Source organism: Salmo salar, chromosome ssa05 (assembly GCF_905237065.1).
Source record: "Salmo salar chromosome ssa05, Ssal_v3.1, whole genome shotgun sequence".
In the NCBI taxonomy this organism is placed as follows: domain Eukaryota; kingdom Metazoa; phylum Chordata; class Actinopteri; order Salmoniformes; family Salmonidae; genus Salmo; species Salmo salar.
Window position 1 is genome coordinate 54,380,704 of NC_059446.1, and position 23,588 is coordinate 54,404,291.

The following is a 23,588-nucleotide window of genomic DNA, read 5'->3' on the forward strand; positions in this document are numbered from 1 at the left end:
GTGTATACAATCAAGCACACAGACATGCAATCTCCATAGACAAACATTGGCAGTGGAAAGGCCTTACTGGGCCTCCCGAGTGGCGCAGCGGTCTAAAGCCCTACAGACCCGGGTTCGATCCCAGGCTATGTCACAACCGTCCTTGACCAGGAGTCCCATAAGGCGGCACTCAATTGGCCCAGCGTCGTCTGGGTTAGGCCGGGGGTCCTGTACTTGGCTCATTGCGCTCTAGGGACTCGTGACAGGCCGGGCTGACATTGGTTATCAGTTGAACAGTGTTTTCTCCAACACATTGGAGTGGCTGGCTTCCGGGTTAAGTGTGTTAAGAAGCGTGGTTTTACGAGTCATGTTTCGGATGATGCATGACTCGACCTTGGCTTCTCCCGAGACCATTGGGGTGTTGTAGCGATGAGACATCGTAATTGGATTTCACGAAATGGTGGAGGAAAAAAAGGGTATAAAATAAAATGGCACGTACTGAAGAGCTCAGTGACTTTCAACGTGGCACCAATGTAGGATGTCACCCTTTCAACAAGTCATTTCGTCAAATATCTGCCCTGCTAGAGCTGCCCCGGTCAACTGTAAGTGCTGTTATTGTGAAGTGGAAACATCTAGGAGCAACAAAGGCTCAAGCACAAAGTGGTAGGCCACACAAGTTCAAAGAACGGGACCGGTGAGTGCTGAATTGCATTGGGCTTAAAAATCATCTGCATTCGGTTGCAACACTCACTACCGAGTTACAAACTACCTCTGGAAGCAACATCAGTACACAAACTGTTCGTCGGGAGCTTCATGAAATGGGTTTCCATGGCCAAGCAACTGCACACAAGCATAAGATTACAATGCCAAGTGTCGGCTGGAGTGGTGTAAAGCTCACTGCTATTTGACTTTGGCGCAGTGGAAAAGCTTTCTCTGGAGTAATAAATTACGCTTCACCACCTGTCAGTTCGACGGACTAATCTGGGTTTGGTGGATGCCAGGAGAACACTACCTACCCCATGCATACTGCCAACTGTAAAGTTTGGTGGAGGAGGAATAATAGTCTGGGGCTATTTTTCATGTTTCAGGCTAGGCCCCTTAGTTCCAGTGAAGGGAAATATTAACTCTACAGCATACAATGACATTCTAGACAATTCTGTGCTTCCAACTTCCAAGACGGCGCTGGAGAAGATGTCTGACATTTTACATGCTCCTAACCAATTGTGTTTTTATGTTCGTTTTTTTTGCGTTGTTTGTAACTTATTTTTTACATAATGTTGCTGCTACCATCTCTTATGACCGAAAATAACTTCTGGACAACCAGAGGGAAAAAATAAAATAAAAATAAAACTCGAGACCACCTTTACTCCACACACAGAGACGAGTACAAAGCTCTCCCTCACCCGCCATTTGGAAAACCTGACCATAATTCTATCCCCCGGATTCCTGCTTACAAGCAAACATTTAAGCAGGAAGCACCAGTGACTTGGTCAATAAAAAAAAGTGGTCAGATGAAGCAGATGCTAAGCTACATGACTGTTTTGCTAGCACAGACTGGAATATGTTCCGGGATTCTTCCTATGGCATTGAGGAGTACACCACATCAGTCATTATCAATAAGTGCATCGATGATGTCGTCCCACAGTGACTGTACATACATATCCCAACCAGAAGCCATGGATTACAGGCAACATCCGCACTGAGCTAAAGGCTAGAGCTGCCGCTTACAAGGAGCGGGACTCCAACCCGGAAGCTTATAAGACATCCCGCTATGCCCTCCGACAAACATCAAACAGGCAAAGCGTCAATACAGGACTAAGATTAAATCTTACTACACCGGCTCCGATGCTCATAGGATGTGGCAGGGCTTGCAAACCATTATCGTTGTCATCGACAATGTTGCATGTGCTGCATTAACCATACAGACTGAACGAAGGTGTCTCGTGGGCAAGCAACAACAAATGCGCTCCTTGAGTGACAGGGGATCTGACTTGGTCTGTGTGGAAAGCGGCAGATAGATAGAGAGATAGAGAGAGAGATGACTCAAATAGAGGAGTAAACTATACAAATGGACGTTACACACGACGTATCACATTTAACAAACCAAACATTCAAATACTGTTATAGAAGGTAAAGTAAAAACCCAAACTGGTCTGTGCATCAATACCGGTATATAGTAAAATACGGTATACCGCCCAGCCCTAGGTCAGAGACCTGGCCGTGTGGTGCCAGGACAACAACCTCTCCCTCAACGTGATCAAGACAAAGGAGATGATTGTGAACTACAGGAAAAGGAGGACCAAGCACGCCCCCATTCTCATCGACGGGGCTGTAGTGGAGCAAGGTTGAGAGCTTCAAGTCCACATCAACAACAAACCAACATGGTCCAAGCACACCAAGACAGTCGTGAAGAGGGCACGACAAAACCGATTCCCCCTCAGGAGACTGAAAAGATTGGGCATGGGTCCTCAGATCCTTAAAAGGTTCTACAGCTGCACCATCGAGAGCATCCTGACTGGTTGCGTCACTGCCTGATATGGCAACAGCTCGGCCTACAATGGCAAGGCACTACAGATGGTAGTGCGTACGGCCCAGTACATCACTGGGGCCAAGCTTCCTGCCATCCAGGACCTCTATACCAGGCGGTGTCAGAGGAAGGCCCTAAAAATTGTCAAAGACTTCAGCCACCCTAGTCATAGACTGTTCTCTCTACTACCGCATGGCAAGCGGTACCGAAGCACCAAGTCTAGGTCCAAGAGGCTTATAAACAGCTTCTATCCCCAAGCAATAAGACTACTGAACATCTAATCAAATGGCTACCCAGACTACTTGCATTGCCCCCCCCCTTTTACGCCGCTGCTACTCTCCATTATTATTAATGCATAGTCGCTTTAATAACTACCTACATGTACATATTATCTCAACTAACCGGTGCCCCTGTATATTGACTCTATATACAGTGGGTACCGGTACAGTCTCGCTATTGTTATTTTACTGCTGCTCTTTAACTACTTGTTACTTTTATTTCTTATTCATATTTTTTCAACTGCATTGTTGGTTAGGGGCTTGTAAGTAAGCATTTCACTGTTGTATTCGGCGCATGTGACTAATAAAATTTGATTTGACCCTAATAGCAGCAAAGGGGGGGGGGAAACAACTCCATATTAATCCCCATTACTTTGGAATGAGATGGTCGACCAGCAGGTGTCCACATACTTTTGGTCATGTAGTGTATATTCACTAACATATACTGCAATGTTATATTTATACATACAGTTTTTAAAAAGGCACATCAGTTTGATGACATACTATATCTTAGCTGAAGTACACAAAGTGCACAATAATATTGTTTGTGCATTATGGTAATGGTATCTGGTTGCCAAAACATTACAGCGTCGCTGAAGGAAAGCCCTGTGTTAAGTGTTCAACCACCCAGAAATAATAATCATGTCTGATAAAATAATGAAATCAAGACTTGAGAGGTCTAGTGCTGCCTGTGTTAACACACACACACACACACACACACACACACACACACACACACACACACACACACACACACACACACACACACACACACACACACACACACACACACACACACACACACACACACTGCAATCACCACAACACATGATACTGGATCAAAGACCACATGAGACCGAAACTATCATGTTTCAGCTCTCGGTGAGGGGCAATTCTACTGTTCAAGTAAATGTGTTTTTATTACATTTGTGGAAATTAATAGAAGTAGTCCTTGTGCATAGAGTTGTAAGGTTTGTTTAACTTGCAATCGTTGGTTTTTGTTTGACGTACATTTTTTTTTATTTTAAAATGTGAGTGTTATTCATGTGGAATTGCTTCAAATGAGTCGGGTGATGCAATCAAGATAAATGTCCTCACCTGCTCCTAATGTTCATAAATAACCCAATGATGTGTTCTCTCTGAAATTACACCACTTTACCCATTTTGGCGAGGCACTTTTAACCCTCTCTCTTACCCCTTCAATAAGCAGAACCATAAATTAGGGAGCGTTACTGTTGGGGAGTCCTGCGGTCTCTGGTTCACGTCACTAGCCTACCACATCTCTACAACTAATGAGGCAACTGATACCTATCTCCCGAGGACCTGAGAGACTCAACCATTATTCACTTCATAGCCATGAAACTGGGGGGCCGGCGTCACTGACAACCACCTTGGTTAAACCGAACATGGATGATTGGATGGAATTTGAGCTTGCAATCCCACGGTTCAATACCTATGACTTTCTTTAGTGAGCCAAAGTAAATGTTAGCTAGCTTCATGCCAATGACTTGTCTATACATATGACACAAGGCTAAGATGTAGGCTGCACCATCAAACCAAAACACATCTGCTGCACCAGGTATGTGCTAGCCTTGCTTTCCAAACAGGTGAACGAGACCAGGCATGTGCATACTCATGCAGTACTGAAAGCAAAGGTTAGCCGGTGTTCCGACATCATCCTTCATCTAAAATAAATGGAGGATCTGTTTATTGCCCTTTCCCAGTTCATTTGTATCAGTAGCTTGCAAACAAGTCGTTCAAAGTATGGCCAGAAAGCACTTACGTTTGATGTAAGCACTAGTTCTGTGAAGGCTGGACCAATATTGCATTGGAGATGTCTAAACAACCAAGGGTACAAGCTTTCGGAGCCTGGAATAGATCATCCAAGGCATCCAAGGCATCCACTTATTATCCCCTTGCGTGGCCCATCCAGGCAGCTTTGGCCCAACATCCAAACTAAACTCAGCAACAAAAGAAACGTCCCTTTTTCAGGACCCTGTCTTTCAAAGAATTCGTAAAAATCCCAAAAACTGCAGATCTTCATTGTAAAGGGTTTAAATACTGTTTCCCATGCTTGTTCAATGAACCATTCACAATTAATGAACATGCACCTGTGGAACGGCCGTTAAGACACTAACAGCTTACAGACGGTAGGCAATTAAGGTCACAGTTTTGAAAACTTAGTGTCCTAAAAGAGGACTTTCTACTGACCCTGAAAAACACCAAAAGAAAGATGCCCAGGGTCCCTGCTCAACTGCGTGAACATGCCTTAGGCATGCTGCAAGGAGGCATGAGGACTGCAGACGTGGCCAGGGAAATAAATTGCAATGTCCATACTGTGAGACGCCTAAGACACAGGGAGACGGGACAGACAGCTGATTGTCCTCGCAGTGGCAGACCACGTGTAACAACACCTGCACAGGATCGGTACATCCGAACATCACACTTGCGGAACAGGTACAGGATGGCAACAACAACTGCCCGAGTTACACCAGGAATGCACAATCCCTCCATCAGTGCTCAGACTGTCTGCAGTAGGCTGAGAGAGGCTGGGCTGAGGGCTTGTAGGCCTGTTGTAAGGCAGGTCCTCACCAGACATCAACAACATCGCCTATGGGCACAAACCCACCATCGCTGGACCAGACAGGACTGGCAAAAAGTGCTCTTCACTGACGAGTTGCAGTTTTGTCTCACCAGGGGTGATGCCGGATTCGCGTTTATCGTCGAAGGAATGAGCGTTACACCAAGGCCTGTACTCTGGAGTGGGATCGATTTAGAGGTGAAGGGTCCGTCATGGTCTGGGGCGTTGTGTCACAGCATCATCGGACTGAGCTTGTTGTCATTGCAGGCAATCTCAACGCTGAGCGTTACAGGGAAGACATCCTCCTCCCTCATGTGGTACCCTTCCTGCAGGCTCGTCCTGACATGACCCACCAGCATGACAATGCCACCAGCCATACTGCTCGTTCTGTGCGTGATTTCCTGCAAGACAGGAATGTCAGTGTTCCGCCATGGCCAGCAAAGAGTCCGGATCTCAATCCCATTGAGCACGTCTGGGACCTGTTGCATCGGAGGGTAAGGACTAGGGCCATTCCCCCCAGAAATGTCCGGGAACTTGCAGGTGCCTTGGTGGAAGAGTGGGGTAACATCTCAAAGCAAGAACTGGCAAATCTGGTGCAGTCCATGAGGAGGAGATGCACTGCAGTATTTAATGCAGCTGGTGGCCACACCAGACACTGACTGTTACTTTTGATTCTGAACCCCCCCTTTGTTCAGGGACACATTATTCAATTTCTGTTAGTCACATGTCTGTGGAACTTGTTTAGTTTATGTCTCGGTTGTTGAATCTTATGTTCATAAAAATATTTACACGTTAAGTTTGCTGAAAATAAAGTTGACAGGGAGAGGACGTTTCTTTTATTGCTGAGTTTACACGTATTTATGGCCCCCGGGGAAACGACGGCTTGAGCTACAATAACCCGCCTGCCAGCAATCAGTTAAGATTAGGAAGCAGCCAGTGGCTTCAAACTACGGAACTTTACACTCGTCGATATTCCAAAGCCCGATACATATTATGGTAGGACAGAACGGGTTGTTTTGACTTTACGTCTTGTAGTATTGAAATGCAAGAGCAACACTCCGTGAGGGGCAAGCAGGGAGCCCTGATGGGTAAATGAACTCCGGATGCCACAGGACCTGGGCTCTCACAGCGAGAGAGCATGACGTCAGTGTACGAGCCTGGGGCTCCACAAGTAATTGAATCCAGAAACCAAAACGACCACCCTTCAAATCACCACCACCCCCTAAAAAGACAGTGAGGGGCCTGCTGTTTGCTCAGAGAGAGCGAGAGAGAGAGAGAGAGAGAATGTGGAAATGGTACTCAGTGAACAACGATCTAGACTACTTCTCACACTGCTTTGCTCCCAGTGTATCCTGGATTCCCGGAAGGAGTCCATATTCTCTGTCCTTGGGGCGCAGTGACTAAGAAAAACCACTTTCTGCTCGTAACATTCCCAAACACTAGAGTAGTGAGTGACACATTCTCCTGAGAGAGACTTCTAGGAAAGCACTACCTCCCCTGCCAAGGATGACCAACGACCCAACAATTCTGTTTATGATATCATATCTTACAGTAGGGAAGGTTACTTGTAATACATTCTGGCATATTACATGCATAATTCCCAAAAGAGAATGTAACTGCCTGAAAGACATTTTAGCTCAATGGAAACACATCCAGATGCTGCAAATGCTATATACTGTAGGTAAAATGGAGCGGCTCCTCACCAGTGCCTTTTCCTCTGACTTCCTTTACTCTTTCAAGGCCGTTGATTGGAGTTGAAGTCTCATTCTCAGCCAGAACATCCGGTGAGATAGCTAGAGAGCGTCAAGGTCAGTCTAGTCATCACAACCCCCCCCCTGCGACAAGTTGGTGGGTTTATTGGAGACCCAACAGAGAGAGGTTTATGCGTAGAGATGGAACCCTAGCAATGTAAACGTGATTCTCTCTATGCATAGAGATAAAAAAAAATTTAGCGGCTGATTGCTTTCTCTATGGGTCTATGCAAGTTGTTTACTCATTGCTGCCAAGTCAGTCAGCACTATATGCCGTTTGATCAGGCTCAGACTCAGGATGTGCGGCAGAGATGGGTTAGCTAAGGCTCCCTCACACCAACCCCAGTGCTCGGTCCGGTTTAAATGACGGTCCGCTAATCCCCTGATAAAACTCTGCTCACGCTTCGGTTCACTCCAAACGAGCCGGCCGTTGCACTCCGCGCTGGGAACAGTCCCTAGCACTCTTCCCCTGTCCCAACGCCCAATGAGAGTATCCGCTTGTAAAACGTCTGTTTGGCAACGGTCAGAGTTGCCAGACAAAGCAGTAGACCGTGTGTTACATCAACAGATGAGAGAGACAGTCCCTGGCTGTCGAGAAAAAGAGACTGTAGCGAGTTCCACAAAGTATGCTACACAAGCAAATTATGACATAACCCTCTAATGTTTTACAATTACAGACACAGGAATACCATTGTTGAGAGACAAGCTGTTGTGAAGGAAAATGTTATGAAGAGCATGAGCAGAGAAAGTTATTCTAAAAGTATTTCAAAATGTGGATATAAAGGGTGATATTTATGAGACAACCAAATAAACCAAGTACATTATAGGCCTATCTATAGCCAGAGTGCATACATCTTATGGGAAACACATGCATGTCTTAGAGGCTGAAAAACGTGACGCTATAGCTACTGTACTTGTGTCATTTCTGGAAATGTCATCTATAATCATGTGTGGAGGATTAGTCTGTCGGAGTGGATCAGAGTGTTGATGAGTAAGCGTTAGGCTGTTGGAGCTGAGCCGATGTAAACATGGCAAGGAGAGCCCTTGACGTACTAGACAGCGACATCGCCCTGTGTACTTCACCCAACAGGTGTTCTGTGTTGAGTTCAAGCTCTTGCTTGTCTGTGTGTACTCTATGATTAAGCACATACATATGCACACATACAAAACACGCACAGGCACACACACACCCACACCCACACCCACCCACCCACCCACCCAGATCCTCAAAAGGTTCAGAGTGTCCTCACACACATACAGCAGCATTGATTGTGGTTGATGTATCTTTGAGTCTCCTTTCCAAAGTGTGGAAAGGAGATTCAAACAAGGTCAACAAAACCTTGTTATTATTACCGACTACAACTGTTTGAACTTCGACAAGAATGTGTGCTCCCGCTTTCAAAACACCTCTTCTATTTTACTGACTGGGAATGAGACCACTGTTGTTGTTCTTTTTCAAGGACATATATAAAGAAAAAGGACATGAATGGCCATCTTAAAGCATGAGAAAATAAAGGATAGACTACCAGAATATGGGGAGTGGTTGTGTGTTAGACATGAGCTGGCCTCCTTAGGAATATTACTTCTAACCACTCAGCGCTCTGCAGTTGGTCAGGCAAGTCTGGTGTGCAAAGAGTACTCCCATACAGTCTATGGCCACTCCTCAGGAGAAAAGTGTCAAGATAAGCCAGTCCGTCAGAGTCTATCCAATAGTTCTCCTACATTACAACATCTCAGAAACATGGAGTAGAGGTGAAACAAAGATGGCTCCTATTGCAGCCCAAAGGAATATAGTTAACACACATTTAACTAACCATTGGTCTATATAAAAACATCAATGCATATACACTACATTGCCAAAAGTATGTGGAAATCTCATTGCAAAATCATGGGCATTAATATGGAGTTGTTCCCCCTTTTGCTGCCATAACAGCCTCTACTCGTCTGGGAAGGCTTTCCACTAGATGTTGAAACATTGCTGCGGGGACTTGCTTGCATTCAGTAACAAGAGCATTAGTCAGGTCGGGCAATAAGGCCTGGCTCGCAGTTGGCATTCCAGTTCATCCCAAAGGTGTTCGACGGGGTTGAGGACAGGGCTCTGTGCAGGCCGGTCAAGTTACTCAACATAAATTAACAAACCATTTCTGTATGGACCTCGCTTTGTCCACAGGGGCATTGTCATGCTGAAATAGGACTGTTTTCCAAACTGTTGCCACAAAGTTGGAAGCACAGAATCGTCTAGAATGTTATTGTATGCTGTAGCGTTAAGATTTCCCTTCACTGGAACTAAGCGGCCAAGCCCGAACCATGAAAAACAGCCTTAGACCATTATTCCTTCTTCACCAAACCTTACATTTGGCACTACGCAGTCGGGCAGGTAGGGTTCTCCTGGTATCCACCAAACCAAGATTCGTCCGTCGGACTGCCAGATGATGAAGCGTAATTCATCACTCCAGAGAACAGTTTTGTGCTGAAGTTGCTTTCAGAGGCAGTTTGGAACTCAGTAGTGAGTGTTGCAACAGAGGACAGATGATTTATACACGGTACATGCTTCAGCACTCGGCGGTCCCGTTCTGGGAGCTTGTGTGGCCTACCACTTCGCAGCTGAGCCGTTGTTGCTCCTAGACATTTCCACTTCACAATAACTGCACTTACAGTTGACCGGGGCAGCTCTAGCAGGTCAAAAATTTTTGAGGATTCACTTGTTGTAAAGGTGGCATCCTATGATGGTGCCACATTGAAAGCCACTGAGCTCTTCAGTACGGGCCATTCTACTGCCAGTGTCTGTCTATTGTGATTGCATGGCTGTGTGCTCGATTTTATACACCTTTCAGCTACCGGCGTTGCTGAAATAGTCGAAGCCACTAATTTTAAGTGGTGTCCTCATAATTTTTGGTCATGTAGTGTATTAATATTAAGCTGCTTAGTATTTTTCGAATTAAACATGACAATTGCTGCATTAGCTAAACTGGCTAGAATGGGGAATATGAGAGGGACAGAGAAAGGGCAAGGAGAGTGAGGAGAAATTAAGAAGAAATCAAATGGAATAGAATAGATTGAAAGAGCAAAGAAGAGGGTGACATTTAGAGGAAAATCCAATCTTGGCGTTGGATCTGAAACCTATGAAAGGTCATAAATCAGAGCAGAGGAAAAGTGAAACGTTGGGTTTGGATAAACACATACCACCACATTGTGCTCCTCAGTTCTACTGTCTGGATGTCTTCCAGACAGAGTAAAGCTCCTTGGCTGGCTTTGAGATGGGTAGAAAAATACAGCGCTGGACACTTCAGTATATCATTTAAGGCCCGGTTGAGCATATCGAGAAAAGTTAATGTGTTACAGTCCAATCGCAATGGCCATTTCAAAACTAAGCCAAACGGGGAACCTCTCCCTGTCTTATTTACTCAATGCATCATGCCGTGTCCGCTAGATAAGACTTTCCATTTGGTGACGAATGTTAAATGTCAATTGCATGAATTACACAACAATATTTTCATGGTCCAGAACCTGTTTGTGTTAGACTGTCATTAGGATTACAATCCCTTTAAACAGGAATGCAAGGCCAGTGTCCTTTGGGATTTAAACACTTGATAATTCAAGGACTACACTCTCCACAGAGAAAGCTAAGAGGAGAAGATGACTGGACATTTGACTGGCCACTTCCCTTAACATCAGGACATCAACAGGCTGCCTTTTTAGGCTTTTGAGGACACAATGATCTAGCTACTGCAAGTCTTGTGCTGGATAAGTACAGTGCCTTCAGAAAGTATTCACATGCCATTACTTTTTCCACATTTTATGTTATTTTCAACTTGATTAAAAAAAAAAAAAAATTGTCGCTGGTATACACACAATAATCCATAATGTCAAAGTGGAATTACGTTATACATTTTTTTTGTTTCTACAAATTAATAAAACATGTTTAACTGAAATGTCTTGAGTCAATATGTATTCAACCCCTTTGTTATGGCAAGCCTAAATAAGTTCAGGGGTAAAAATGTGCTTATCAAGTCACATAATAAGATGCATGGACTCACGGAGTGCAACAATCGTGTTTAACAATATTTTTGAATGAATACCTCATCTCTGTATCCCACTCATACAGATAATTGTAAGGTCCCTCAGTCGAGCAGTGAATTTCAAACACATTCAACCGCAAAGACCAGGGAGGTTTTCCAATTCCTCGCAAAGAATGCCACCTATTGGTAGATGGTTAAAATAAAAATTAAAAGCTAATATTGAATATCCCTGTGAGCATGAAGAAGTTATTAATTTCACTTTGGATGGTGTATGAATACACCCAGTCACAACAAATATGTGTGTCCTTCCTATCTCAGTTGCTGGAGAGGAAGGAAACCGCTCAGGAATTTCACCATGAGGCCAATGGTGACTTTAAAACAGTTATAGATTAATGGCTGTGATAGGAGAAAACTGAGGATGGATCAACAACATTGTAGTTACTCCACAATACTAACCTAACTGACATTGAAAAGAAGGCATGTACATAATAAAAAAATATTCCAAAACATGCATCCTGTTTGCAACAAGGCACTAAAGTAATACTGCAAAAAAATGTGGCAAAGCAATATAACTTTTTGTCCTGAATACAAAGTGTTATTGGATTTGCCCCAAACATACACATTAGTGAGTACCACTCTCCATATATTTTACTATTGTGGTGGCTGCATCATGTCATGGGTATGTTACCAAGACAGTAAATGTTCTTGAGTGGCCGAGTTACAGATTTGACTTCGATCTACTAGAAAATCTATGACAAGACCTGAAAATCGTTATCTAGCCATGATCAACAACCAATTTGACAGAGCTTGAAGAATTTTGAAAAGAATGGGGAAATGTTGCACAATCCAGATGTGGAAAGCTTTTAGAGACTTCCCCAAAAGGTGCTTTACAAAGTATTGATTCAGAAGTGTGAATAGTGATGCAAATTAGATATTTTCAATAAATGTGAGAAAAAAAATGTTTTCACTGCCATTATGGCGTATTGCGTGAAAATGGGTGAGAAAAAAAAAAACATGTAATACATTTTGAATTTAGTCTAACACAACAAAAAATGAGGAATAGATCTAGGGGTATGAATACTTTCTGAAGCCACTGTAACTCAGCCTATGCAAGTCAGTTGACATGAGAGACTATAGGCACAATGAAGCAACAAAGTCAAACTAGGGGATACATTTCATGTGCAACATCTGTTTGTACTTTCTAGTTGTGAGCTGCACTCGCTGGCATTCGCTGTATCAGATAAAGACACTACAGTAACTGTGAGGAAGGGGTGAGCCAATGAAGTCAGAGGAAGCAGAGGAAATTGCTCATGATAACGAGATCACACCACGTTTGCAAAAACAGTGACTACAACAACCCAATGAAAACGAGATAACGCCGCGCTTACAAACACAGTCACTATAACAACCCAATGAACAGACACTCAGACCACAAAGATGCTTTCTGCTTCTAACTGACAAATGACGAGTCGCATGGGGATAATATGACACAGAACTTAGCTAGCTGCTTTCCAATAGTACCCAACATTAAAAAAAAACGAGGACAAAGGCACAATCGTCACGATTAAAATGCCTGGGGCATATCTTAAACTCTGATGCGTCTCGGTAGGTCAAACCAACACTTCCTGTTAAGCAATGCATAATTTCCTTAATTGCGGTTGGAACAGGCCAACTCCGCCCCAGCACTCCATAGCTTCCACGGGTCGGGATGCATAGCCATTGCGCAATCTGTGGCCGCCGCTGTTTACGCTTCCAGCCTCGGAGTGGAGCCACAGATCGGACGCCGTTGGTAAACAAACAGAGGATCCAGCTGAAGAGTTGCCACTTCTACGTCTTTTCTCCCCCACTTTCAGAGGAGAACAACCTGGCCCACCTACCAACATCCTCATTCCTCACATATTTCATGAGGCTACAAATCAGTAGGCCCGAGGCCCACTAAAACACTACTGCTGTGGCCATCGCTATTCTCTGTGATCCCTAAAATAACAACACCGAGATGCTTTGTCTCTACTGACCATTTTCATACTATCGTGCAGACTCGAGCCATACTGTGCTGGCTCAGATATTTTCTTCTCATATCGTCCTTTCCACACGGTTCCAGCAACTATGCTGGAACCGTAAACAGGCAGGCCCAGTACAGCTCAGCTTAGTTTAGCTCAGTAGTGAGAAAGCGGTACAGTGCTCCTATGTGGAGGGTTTGACTTCACCAAAAGGAGGGCTGGGCAGAGGACCAGACACAGGAGGCCTAACCTGTCATTGTCCCTGAGCATTTAAACACAGCCTGGTGTGGTGGTGGGAGGACACCGAGGGCTCCAATGAGGGAGTGTCGTAAACATAAAGGAGGCCAAATGAGTACCTGTGGCAGGGCATTTGTAATTTGTCTCTTCTCTTAGCTTTTAATGAGCGAGCAGGTGTAGAGGAGAGATATGATTTCGAGATTTGAAGAGAGGCAGAGGAAACCCAGGAAAAGGACAGACCTATGTGGGACACAAACCTCCGCTAGAACGTTAGCAGGGTTTACGTTGCACAGTGAGTAGAAGGATATTTGCTAACTGGCCCCAAAGGGGGGGGGAAATGGGGCTCAACATGGAACAGGAGTTTCATGGTGATTTAGAGCATCTTATGGAGAATGTCAGTTAACCACAGAAAAGGAGGTAACACAGCGCTCATCAGTAATTTCTATAGGCCTATTACAGACTTTTGTAAATGCCAAAAATGACATTGTCATGAAACCATATTCTTACCTGCCAAGAGAGGACATGTTCATTGTGAGGAAAGAATGAATAGCTACTCTCAGAAGTAAAGCACAGCCCGAAATGCAATTGTCATATATCCCCCCCCCCCTCTGCAAACTGTCTATCCAAGCGTACCATAACTCTCCTCCAACACCAAACGATAACAGAAGAAATGTACCTAAATCCTACAGTGCTTTTTTCAACCAATCATGAAGGACAGCTTTAGATTTTGGAAAATGTAAATGTATCTCCATCTATTTTTACATCACTGTGTGGATGTTCAAAAGACTTTGTTTTTGTCCCACATTTGTCTTCCTTTGAAGAGAAAGAAAAAAACGCTGCCATACATTACAATTTCACATCTGGTTTGGATTCAGGGAAGTATGCAGTCAACTCCAGCATGCCGATGGAGGTTTTGGAAAGTCACTGACTGGAGAATGCAGGAAGGGGTGTCTTTACTTTCTCTGCAGCACTGGTATTTGCCGGTAAATGTTAAGAGGGCAGAGGGAAAAACGGAGAGAGCGAGAAAGAGAAAGCGAGAGGTACAGTAAGTGACAAAGACGGGGAGCAAGCAGGAAAAGATATCGGCCTAAAGCTGAGTGGGAAACACTAGTTGATGGAGAGATAATGACAAGACTGTCAGCATTGCAAGGGGAACCCAGGAAGTGAAAGAATGCAGGGACAAAAGAGCTGAGAGAAAAGGCTATATAGAGATCATGTTCAACAAAAGGATAAAAAGCTAGTCATAGTAATAAAAGATAGTGTTTAAGTCTAAGGCGAGATAGAGAGAGAGAGAAATGTCTGAAAAAAGGAGCAAGCATGTAGTTGATAGTCATTACAGTAAATCTCAGTTAGGGCCCTAGCGGACATTGGTAGGGGTAGGGAATGTATTATATGGAGTGGGGTGAGTACAGTTCAGAAGCCACTGTATGAGAAGGTGGAGTATATTATTCCTCCTTGAACAAACAAAACATGGCCCTGATTCCCAGGAGTCCCCTTGCTACCCCGTTTCCCACTGACCAGCAGCACTGTGCAGATGTATTACCAAACATGGCTATCCCATCATTCTCGTCACTGTCCTGTCCTCCCCTGGCTGGGCTGCCGGTCATCTGCACTCCGATCCAGGGGACAGGCCAGGGCATCCCTTTCATCTCTTTGAAAACAGAACCCTACTGAATACTACAGACACTGGCAGAGTGAGGGGAGGGTTTGGCTCAATATCATCCTCTGAGGCTTCAATGGAGCAAGGTGGAAATGCAGACGTGTAGATACCATGGGAAGTCGATTGTTTGAATATCTGTCAAAGGCTGTAGTAATTATTTGGTGGCAAATTTCATTAATGCTTGCAACAGAACTTAAACACACTGCCTTAGCTTGATCTTTGAAAAAGTATTGTATTTCTCCCACCTAAAGGTGAATTGCGCTACTAGAGCAGTACGACCAGAATATTTAGTTACAGTAGGTCAGTACACTCTGGCCCCCTTTCAGAGTGATTCAGCAGCAAATCAGCCTAGCTGGTCTCCGGAGAGGGTGGTGTTTGCACTAATCTTCAGAAGGGGAAATGGAGGGAGTCCTCCTATGCAATATCTTTACTGGCGTGGTGACAATTTAATCTCTGACGGTGTTTTACATCTCGCCTCCCTCCCCGCTCCCCTCGTTTGTACCTACAGCCAGACACAACAACCTCCCCAGTTGTCAGACACAAGGCTGTTATGTCTGGACCCACAAAATCGGTTAGATATTTCTGAACTGTGAAGACTTGACACTTTGGTACGGAAATTGTGATTTTCTAATTTGGAGGTCAGTGATTCAGTCACACATTTTATGCTGTAGTACAGGAGTCTCTAACAGGTTGAACACTGGTAGCTCGCAGCCCACCTATGACTAGCTCGCCAAACAATTCTGAAAGTGCATGTATTTTTCACGTGTTCCAGCGCAAACTGTCAAACAAATCTCACAAGTATGAGACACCTCAAGCTCTAACCAATCAAATCCACATTACCCCACTCCTAGTTAGCCAGAATCGGCTTAAAAGCCAAACATGACACAATATCTGCCAATTAAGTTCAATCAATATTGCCCTTGTATGTCTGTGTGCTGCGCACGTTTGTCTCTTATTCACTTTGTGTAACCAGTTCGTGACAATGAGAACTGTCTTCTGGGTAGAAAAATACCCAAAACCTTCAATTAAATGTTAACTGCAAAGTAAGCTTACCTGGCAGAATTATATAATGATTATTTATATAAAATCGGGGGGGCTTTTGATTTACAAACTCTGTCGTAATATATGCAGTGGTGTAAAGTACTTAAGTAAAAATACAGTACTAAAGTCATGTTTTGGGATAACTGTACTTTACTATTTACATTTTTGACTACTTTTACTTCACTATATTCCTAAAGAAAATAAATGTACTTTTTACTCAATACATTTTCCCTGACACCTAAAAGTACTTGTTACATTTTGAATGCTTAACAGGACAGGAAAATGGTCCATTCACACACTCAACTGCCTTTGATCTGGCGGACTCACTAAAACACAGTGTGCCACTGGCTATCCGTAGTAAAAAAAATAAAACCCAACAATTGTGACGTCTGGTTTGCTTAATATAAAGTATTTGCAATTATTTCTACTTTTGATACTGAAGTATATTTAAAACCAAATACTTTGACTTTTACTCAAGTAGTATTTAACTGGGTGTGTCTTTCACTTTTACTTGAGTCATTTAAGGCATCTTTACTTTTATTCAAGTATGATAATTGGGTACTTTTCCATCACTGGATATATGCAGCCGTAAAAACGTCATTTTCTTCTTTTGCAAAATGCACAATTAAAAAGGGGTATTAGACCAAAGAAATCCATGTGTTTTTTTTATATTTTTTTTAATTATTTTTTTTCAGCCCTCAAATTTTCTGATGCAATGTAAGCATTGACATGGACTTAGAACATCCAATATTATTGTTCTCTATGAATACTTGCAATTTTGAGAGTGAAAAACAGAAGAAAAAAAATCCCAAACCAGGAAAAATAAAACAGAAGGGCACCAGTAACTTGATATACAGTACAAAGGCATTTCTCAGAGCCCGGTCCGTCATGCAGAGACAGTGGTGAAAGATACACACTGCCTCTTATCCTTCCTTTCCAGAGCCGTGGATTTCCTTTCATCTGTAACGGACAATGCAAATTCCATCCTTCCTGGTTTCTAGGGATCTGACCTGAATGACACTTCATTTGGTAAGCAAATACAGAATGTGGTCATCTGTGTAGTTCCCTTAAACCTTTGACACAAAGTTGGCTAGTCAAATGTACACAGCCCATTTAACATAGAGTAAGCACAATGTTCATGAATACATCAGCAAGTTGATTTCACATCATCCCCGCCGCCTTTTATAGGTCCATGGCTATTTCCAACCCACACGGACCAAAAACCAAGGCTAGACCACGCGCCACAGAGCCAAAATGCCTCCTGTAAACTGGCCATTCCCAGGTGGTCGCCTGATTCTGCCGACTCAGCGAGGGCATCAAGGAGCTGGTGTAGAGTTTCAGAGCCCGCACAGTCAGCAATTTGAGCACCCTTTGATGGCCACATGCAATTGCTGCTCGCCACAACTGCAAGCAATTATTCCTCTCACACACACACACACACACACACACACGGCCACTCATGATTGCTATGGTGGCACCTGATCCTTGGGTTGAGACGCCAGATCTTTGTTCAATGTGGCAATGCTCTCTTTCCCTATTGCTCGCTCTCTCTATTTCAAACCTATATAGGGACTATCTGGAGGCTTTGTGGCGTGCAGGTATAGGCATCTGAGACATGTTCGATTAGAAGTGTTGCGTAACGTTCCTCGTAAGTACACTTGTAATGAGTATCAAAGCTGAACTTAACCTACCCTAGCTATGTTCTCTGCAACTCACGAGTAAATTGCGGTCACCAAAAACCAGCCCTTTCGCTCTCTCTCTCGCTCCACGACCTTGAAAAGATGGGTTTATTTGAGAGAAGAAAAAAAAACATTACGTATGTCCAGAAAATGCTGTGGGAACCTGCCAAATGGGAAACGACTGGGATGAATCACCGTTAAAAGTAATTTCCAGTAATATGCAGAGGTCCTTTTTTATTTCCCCCCCCCCCCCCTCACAGAGTAAGGTCTCCTTGGAAACGTGTAAACAGAGCTCTCATTCCCCGGCACCATAAAACGTTTGGCAGTGAAGTCTTCCCTTGCTTCTAGTCCTCCCAGAGTTCACTGAGGGCAGCAACCAGCGTTCTGGAGGTGATACCGTGGCAATGCGAAATATGTTGACTCTCACACTCAACGTACCGTATGATCAATTTTGCACTGAATGAGTACGCACACGCTCGTAGATGAACTATTTCACTTTCATCAGATACTGTACATGACTCGTGGGCTGACTTCATTCCTTTTACCCCGATAATGCGTTTTTTTTTTTTATGTCGTTGGCGTAGGAGCTGACAGCTGGATCTAAGGTGCCCTAAATAAGTCATACACAAAACTGATGCAACGCTTGGAAAGTTGGCCAAAAGCCTCCAGAACCTGAGGATCAGGTCAATCCATATCTGTACAGTAAGGGACCGTATAACAGAAGCATATTAAAAGCAGCGTACCAAAGATCTACTGTACAAAAACAGAATAATAGGTCTAATAACTAGGTGTTATAAATGGTGGTGGAGCGACAGGCAGACAGACAGGCATTTCTATTTCGAGAGTCCCATTCCCCCAGTTGGCCTGTCTGATACATATCACATTTGAATTTTCCACTAATAAAAAAAAATAATGACCATTTCTTTCATTCTGGTATTTGTAGGGGAGGCCAGAAGTAGGTTCCTTTCCTGCTGGACGGTGACCCCTATGACTGGCGTGGGGTCGAAGACAATGCGGGGGCCAGTTGCTCCTTCCTGTCCCCAGAACAGAGATATATCCCAGAGCTCTCACAGATCCCATCACAGACACAGTACACACACGGTCACAAAGAAAAACAGACACGTACTGTATAAACACGCCTGACACAGAGACAAGCAAGTAGACAAAGTAACAGACAGGCCACTGCTCTCACATACAAACATATACAGCACATGCAAAAGTTTGCATACATACACACACACACACACACACACACACACACACACACACACACACACACACAACATTTCTTTACGCTGAAAAGCTAAATGGGAAGATAGAGGGTCCAAAGACAAAAATAAAAAAAATTATCAGGGGACAATGGGTGACTTGTGCAGGAAGACCAGAAGCGGTGAGCAGCTGCATACACACACCAGCAATTTGTTTAAAGCTGAGTCTCAAATGGCAACCTATTCTCTATAGTGCACTATTTTTTGACAAGGGCACGTACAGCTCTGGTCAAACATAGGGCACTATATAGGGAACAGGGTGCCATTTGGGATGAAAACAAAGTCTCTTTGTGGGGACTTCCCATTGAGTGTCATTAGTGCTCATATTCACAATTCCGACTGTTCCACTCATAAATGAACCCGATAAGATCAAACAACTTGATATATTTAGGAAATGAACTCCAAAAACAAAGTGGGCAGATCCTGGTCATAGTCATCAAAGCACACCGAGTGGATAATCAATCCAGACAGAGAGCGGACCAGACAGGGTAAGAAGCACTAGGGTTTAATAGGCATAATCCTGCCAAATTACTCTCCTCACTGGTATAAGAGACCAATGAAAGCTGTGCTCATTCAAACAGTGATTTCACTGAAGCTGACATAACAGGGGGAAGAAAAAAAAAAGTGTCAACTTATACACGCCGGCCATGAAAATCAGCATTAGGCCACTAGGGAATAATGACACAAAACTTACACAACCACACAGTTACTAAACATCCTTCCAGAGTCCAGCATGAGGGAAGAAAGAGGAAAGACTGCTGGCTTGTGCCGAAACACGCCTCTGACCCAATTGTACGATCCCCAGCGGACCCATCAAAAAAGGACCACCTCCTTTCTCCTTCTCTCCCCCCTCCCCTTCTCTTTGACCTTCACATAGGACCCGAGAGAAGAGAATGTCACGTGTCTGTTGGAGAAGCCAACAGTGCAGCCAGTGGGGGTCAGCGACCCGCGGGTCAATTTTTTCCCCTCTCCGTGCCGCAGGGAGAACGCCCTGATTCACACACACATAAACATGCCGCCCCCCCCAGCTCTGATATTCAGAACGCAGGCTGTGCACGCGGCTGGAATGAGCGCACTTCAAAAAGGTGTCCATAAATCAAGCTGCCATGCCAAGGACTCCACCCCGTTCCCCTCTGCTACCCTCCCCCTCACCCCTCCATCTCTCTGCCCTTCTCCAACCTGAGAACCTGGGCCACGTTCAGTTGTGCATGAAAGATGGTAGCGCATGGGCCCAGAGATGAAACTCCTTATTCTATGTCTATATTGTGCAATATTTGCAGGACTTTGCAATGCAGGCACATTCTCAGTGCTCATTCACTCTGGTCCCGTCCTTCTTCTGCCTCCACTCCTAAGGAAAAATGGGTCAGAACTAGTAGTAGCCAGGTCAAGGGCAGGTCATTGCATCCTTGTCATAGAAGATATTTGGGGAGTGGCAGGTTGTTATAAGTAGATGCTCAGAAGACACATTTTTATCATCATAATCATTATGAAAAATTGCAGATATACCTTGGTGCGAATGGATAGGGAACTCGACTGTTGGTGTGTTCAACAGCGCTTGAAGGAGAGCCCAATCTAAGAAATCCGATTTCGACTTTACCAGAGGAGAGCCACAATCCGTCACGCTCTTATCTCGCTGTGTCACATGGGATATCTTTATCATCACGCAGTCATGCAAAAACACTATTCATCTTCTCCGCCTAATTCACCGCAACGAGATAAAATGCAAAGTCCACCGAGCACTTTGGTTAAATAAAGAGACAACGTAAGCAAGCACAGGTGTTTTGGTAAATACAGGTAGTGGAGTTGAATTATGTCGAGTCCCAATCAGACATGTCTTATCTCTCTCGCAATCTATCAACCACAATCTCCCCGCACTTTCTCAAACGCCCTCTTTTACTCTGGTCCTATACATGTCTCTTCTTTAGGAAACAGTAGGCTATAGGAAAGAGTACAGGGGAAACCTCAAGACTAGGACTTAAGAACAGTTTAACAGAGTAGGAAGTAGTGTTGACATGAGACCAGAATATTTACTTCGATACCAGGTTTAGTATCACGATACTCGATACCATGACAATACTTGATACCAAAACGATACCAAGGCAAAAAACAAGACGTATTACCTAAAGTCACAGAATTGCACTTGATCCAGATTGAGTTTTAGTTCAATGTCATTACATTTGAAGAAATGTTTGAATTTTGAATGTATGCATTAATCAAATCAATTATACAATCCATTAGATTTTATTTTTAACCAATCCAACTACTTAACAATGGTATTGATTTATTAGTATGGTAAATCTACTGAAAACTGGGTAAATCAGGATGTAACCTAGGCCTAGTCACAATACAGGTGAATGCATATTCAATAGAAGTGTGTGCATTCATTGTGTTATTGAGCTTTGTTTGACTGATTTCATGGGGCTACAGTTCTCTTTCCATTTGGGACTCGTTTTATTATTATACTGATCAACAACATTTGCATAGAAGAAGCAATATCTTCTTTTATAAAAGTGAGCGCTTATTCACACACACACACACACACACACACACACACACACACACACACAGTCAGTTCAAGGCTCGAGCAAAGATGATCTTGACTGGGAGAGATGTGAGGCGGGGGAGACGAAGTGAATGTCACCAAAAACTTTATTCAATCAGCTTTGGACTTCAACAATATGTTGTTTTTTTCCCCCATTATATTTCGATGTACTAGGGTAGTGTATTGATGTTAGCTTCAGCTGTAAGCTAGTAAGGAAAAGTTAGCCTACAAAGCTGGAAGCTACCATCAGTGTTCTAGCCTGTAATGGACATTGTTTTGCGAACAGTAAATTAACAGTTTAACATTTCTAAAATGGCGTGTTGCATTATTTAAGTGCGTTAACTTCTGTGCAGCATAAGTGGTGATGCAGCCCAGACTCCCAGTGATTGCAGTGGTTCCTCAGCACAGGCTAGAGCTAGCAATGAGTAAGTGGAGCAGGCATGGTGCGTTCGCACTATAAGGGTCATCGGCCACACTGTAAGATAGACGTGATCCTCTCTCAATCAGTAGACGACGTGAGACACATTTCACAGAAGTACCGAAAGTAACAAGTTCTAGTGCCAAACCGTTTTTCATGTTCTAATATCGAAAAAGTACTGAAGTTTCGGTATACCATGCAACACTAGTAGGAACAGGAAAATTACTTTAGCAGTGAGACAGGAAAAGACAGAAACCTGGCAGACAGACTGACACTCCCTAGTCAAAGGCGCCAGGTTTAGTCACTGCTCTGAGAACGTCTCCATCGATCAACTAAAAGTACATGTTTGTCACACAAGGTGTAAATTAACTAAATTTACTGCACAATCCCTGATTAGTGGGCTTCTGGCTTGCACAACGTCACAGTCAACCACAGATGGTGACAAATGGCATCCCACGGCACTCTACAGTAAACACCATTCAATCTGGCTACACTGTAAAGGTTAAAAAGCTGGCACACACATACAAAACACAGGAATGTGTAGAAGCACACATATACACCATACACAAATTATCTCTGTGTCCAAGTATGACATGGTCTGACCAATGATCCGTATCTATATGCCGACTTAAGACCGAAAGCCCTCTTAACATCATAGTCCCACAGGGCACAGACGTCAGTTGAACATCTAGCTTTGATGTACATTTGGTTGAGTTGTCAACTTTTGTGAATTCAACAAAAAAGTCACGTCATTGGATTTAGATTTTTTTTAATTAAATGGTTAAAAAAATTATTAAAAATGCCCTTACGTCGATGACTTTTTGCAAATCCAATCTCTTTTCTATGTTGATTCAACGTCATCACTTAGACTTTTTGGGGTTGAAATGTGGAAACAACGTTGATTCAACCAGTTTTTGACCAGTGGGGTGCCACTGTTTTCTTAATTCTTTTTTTTAATCTTCGTTTCCATCTACTAGCTTCTTTGAGAAAGCCGGCGAGGGGATGAGGGCAGCCGAGGGGGGGTGAAGTCATGGTGTTGGTGTCATTGGCCCTATGCTGTACTGCTTTCCAAGCAGTCTGGCGCTCCCCCGTTCTACTCATTGATTTAATTTATTTTGCACTTGCATTGGATGTGGTTCTGTTTGATGCTGGATGCCTAGGTCTCCTACTCCCCTTAAAATGCAACTGAATTGCTAACGGATGGCAAAAAGTAGAGAACAAACTAATAATGTTTGCCAGACTTTGCTCAAGAGGAATGGGTGGATGTGTTGAGAATGTACAGCTGGACAGTCTCAGTGGAGAATAGAGAGGTAATCTGGCAACCCCCATTAAATTAGTCTGAATGGAGATGGCAACGTGCATGGATGGTTACCTAGCAACCCGGCTCTACACCTTTTGAGGAGCGCTGAACAGTGCAAAGCAGCGATTATATTCCAGCCCACACCAATGCAGAATTATAGCAACATTAGTATTTTTCACAACCTAAGCATAGTATTGAAATGGATTCAAGAATACTGCCTCTGTGGGTGTAATAGTCCTAAACAGGAATGCAGCTGGGAAACTATAGATTTCACTCTAACCAAAGGTCCTCTAAACCTTTCAGTTCAG

At 43.7% G+C, this 23,588-nt stretch overlaps 1 protein-coding gene across 2 annotated transcripts in view; it reads right to left on the minus strand.

Annotated features, from left to right (window-relative positions):
- LOC106605133 (four and a half LIM domains protein 3) overlaps positions 1-23,588 on the minus strand; it is a 75,077-nt gene that overhangs the window by 37,803 nt on the left and 13,686 nt on the right. The gene's annotated exons all lie outside the window — the stretch shown is intronic.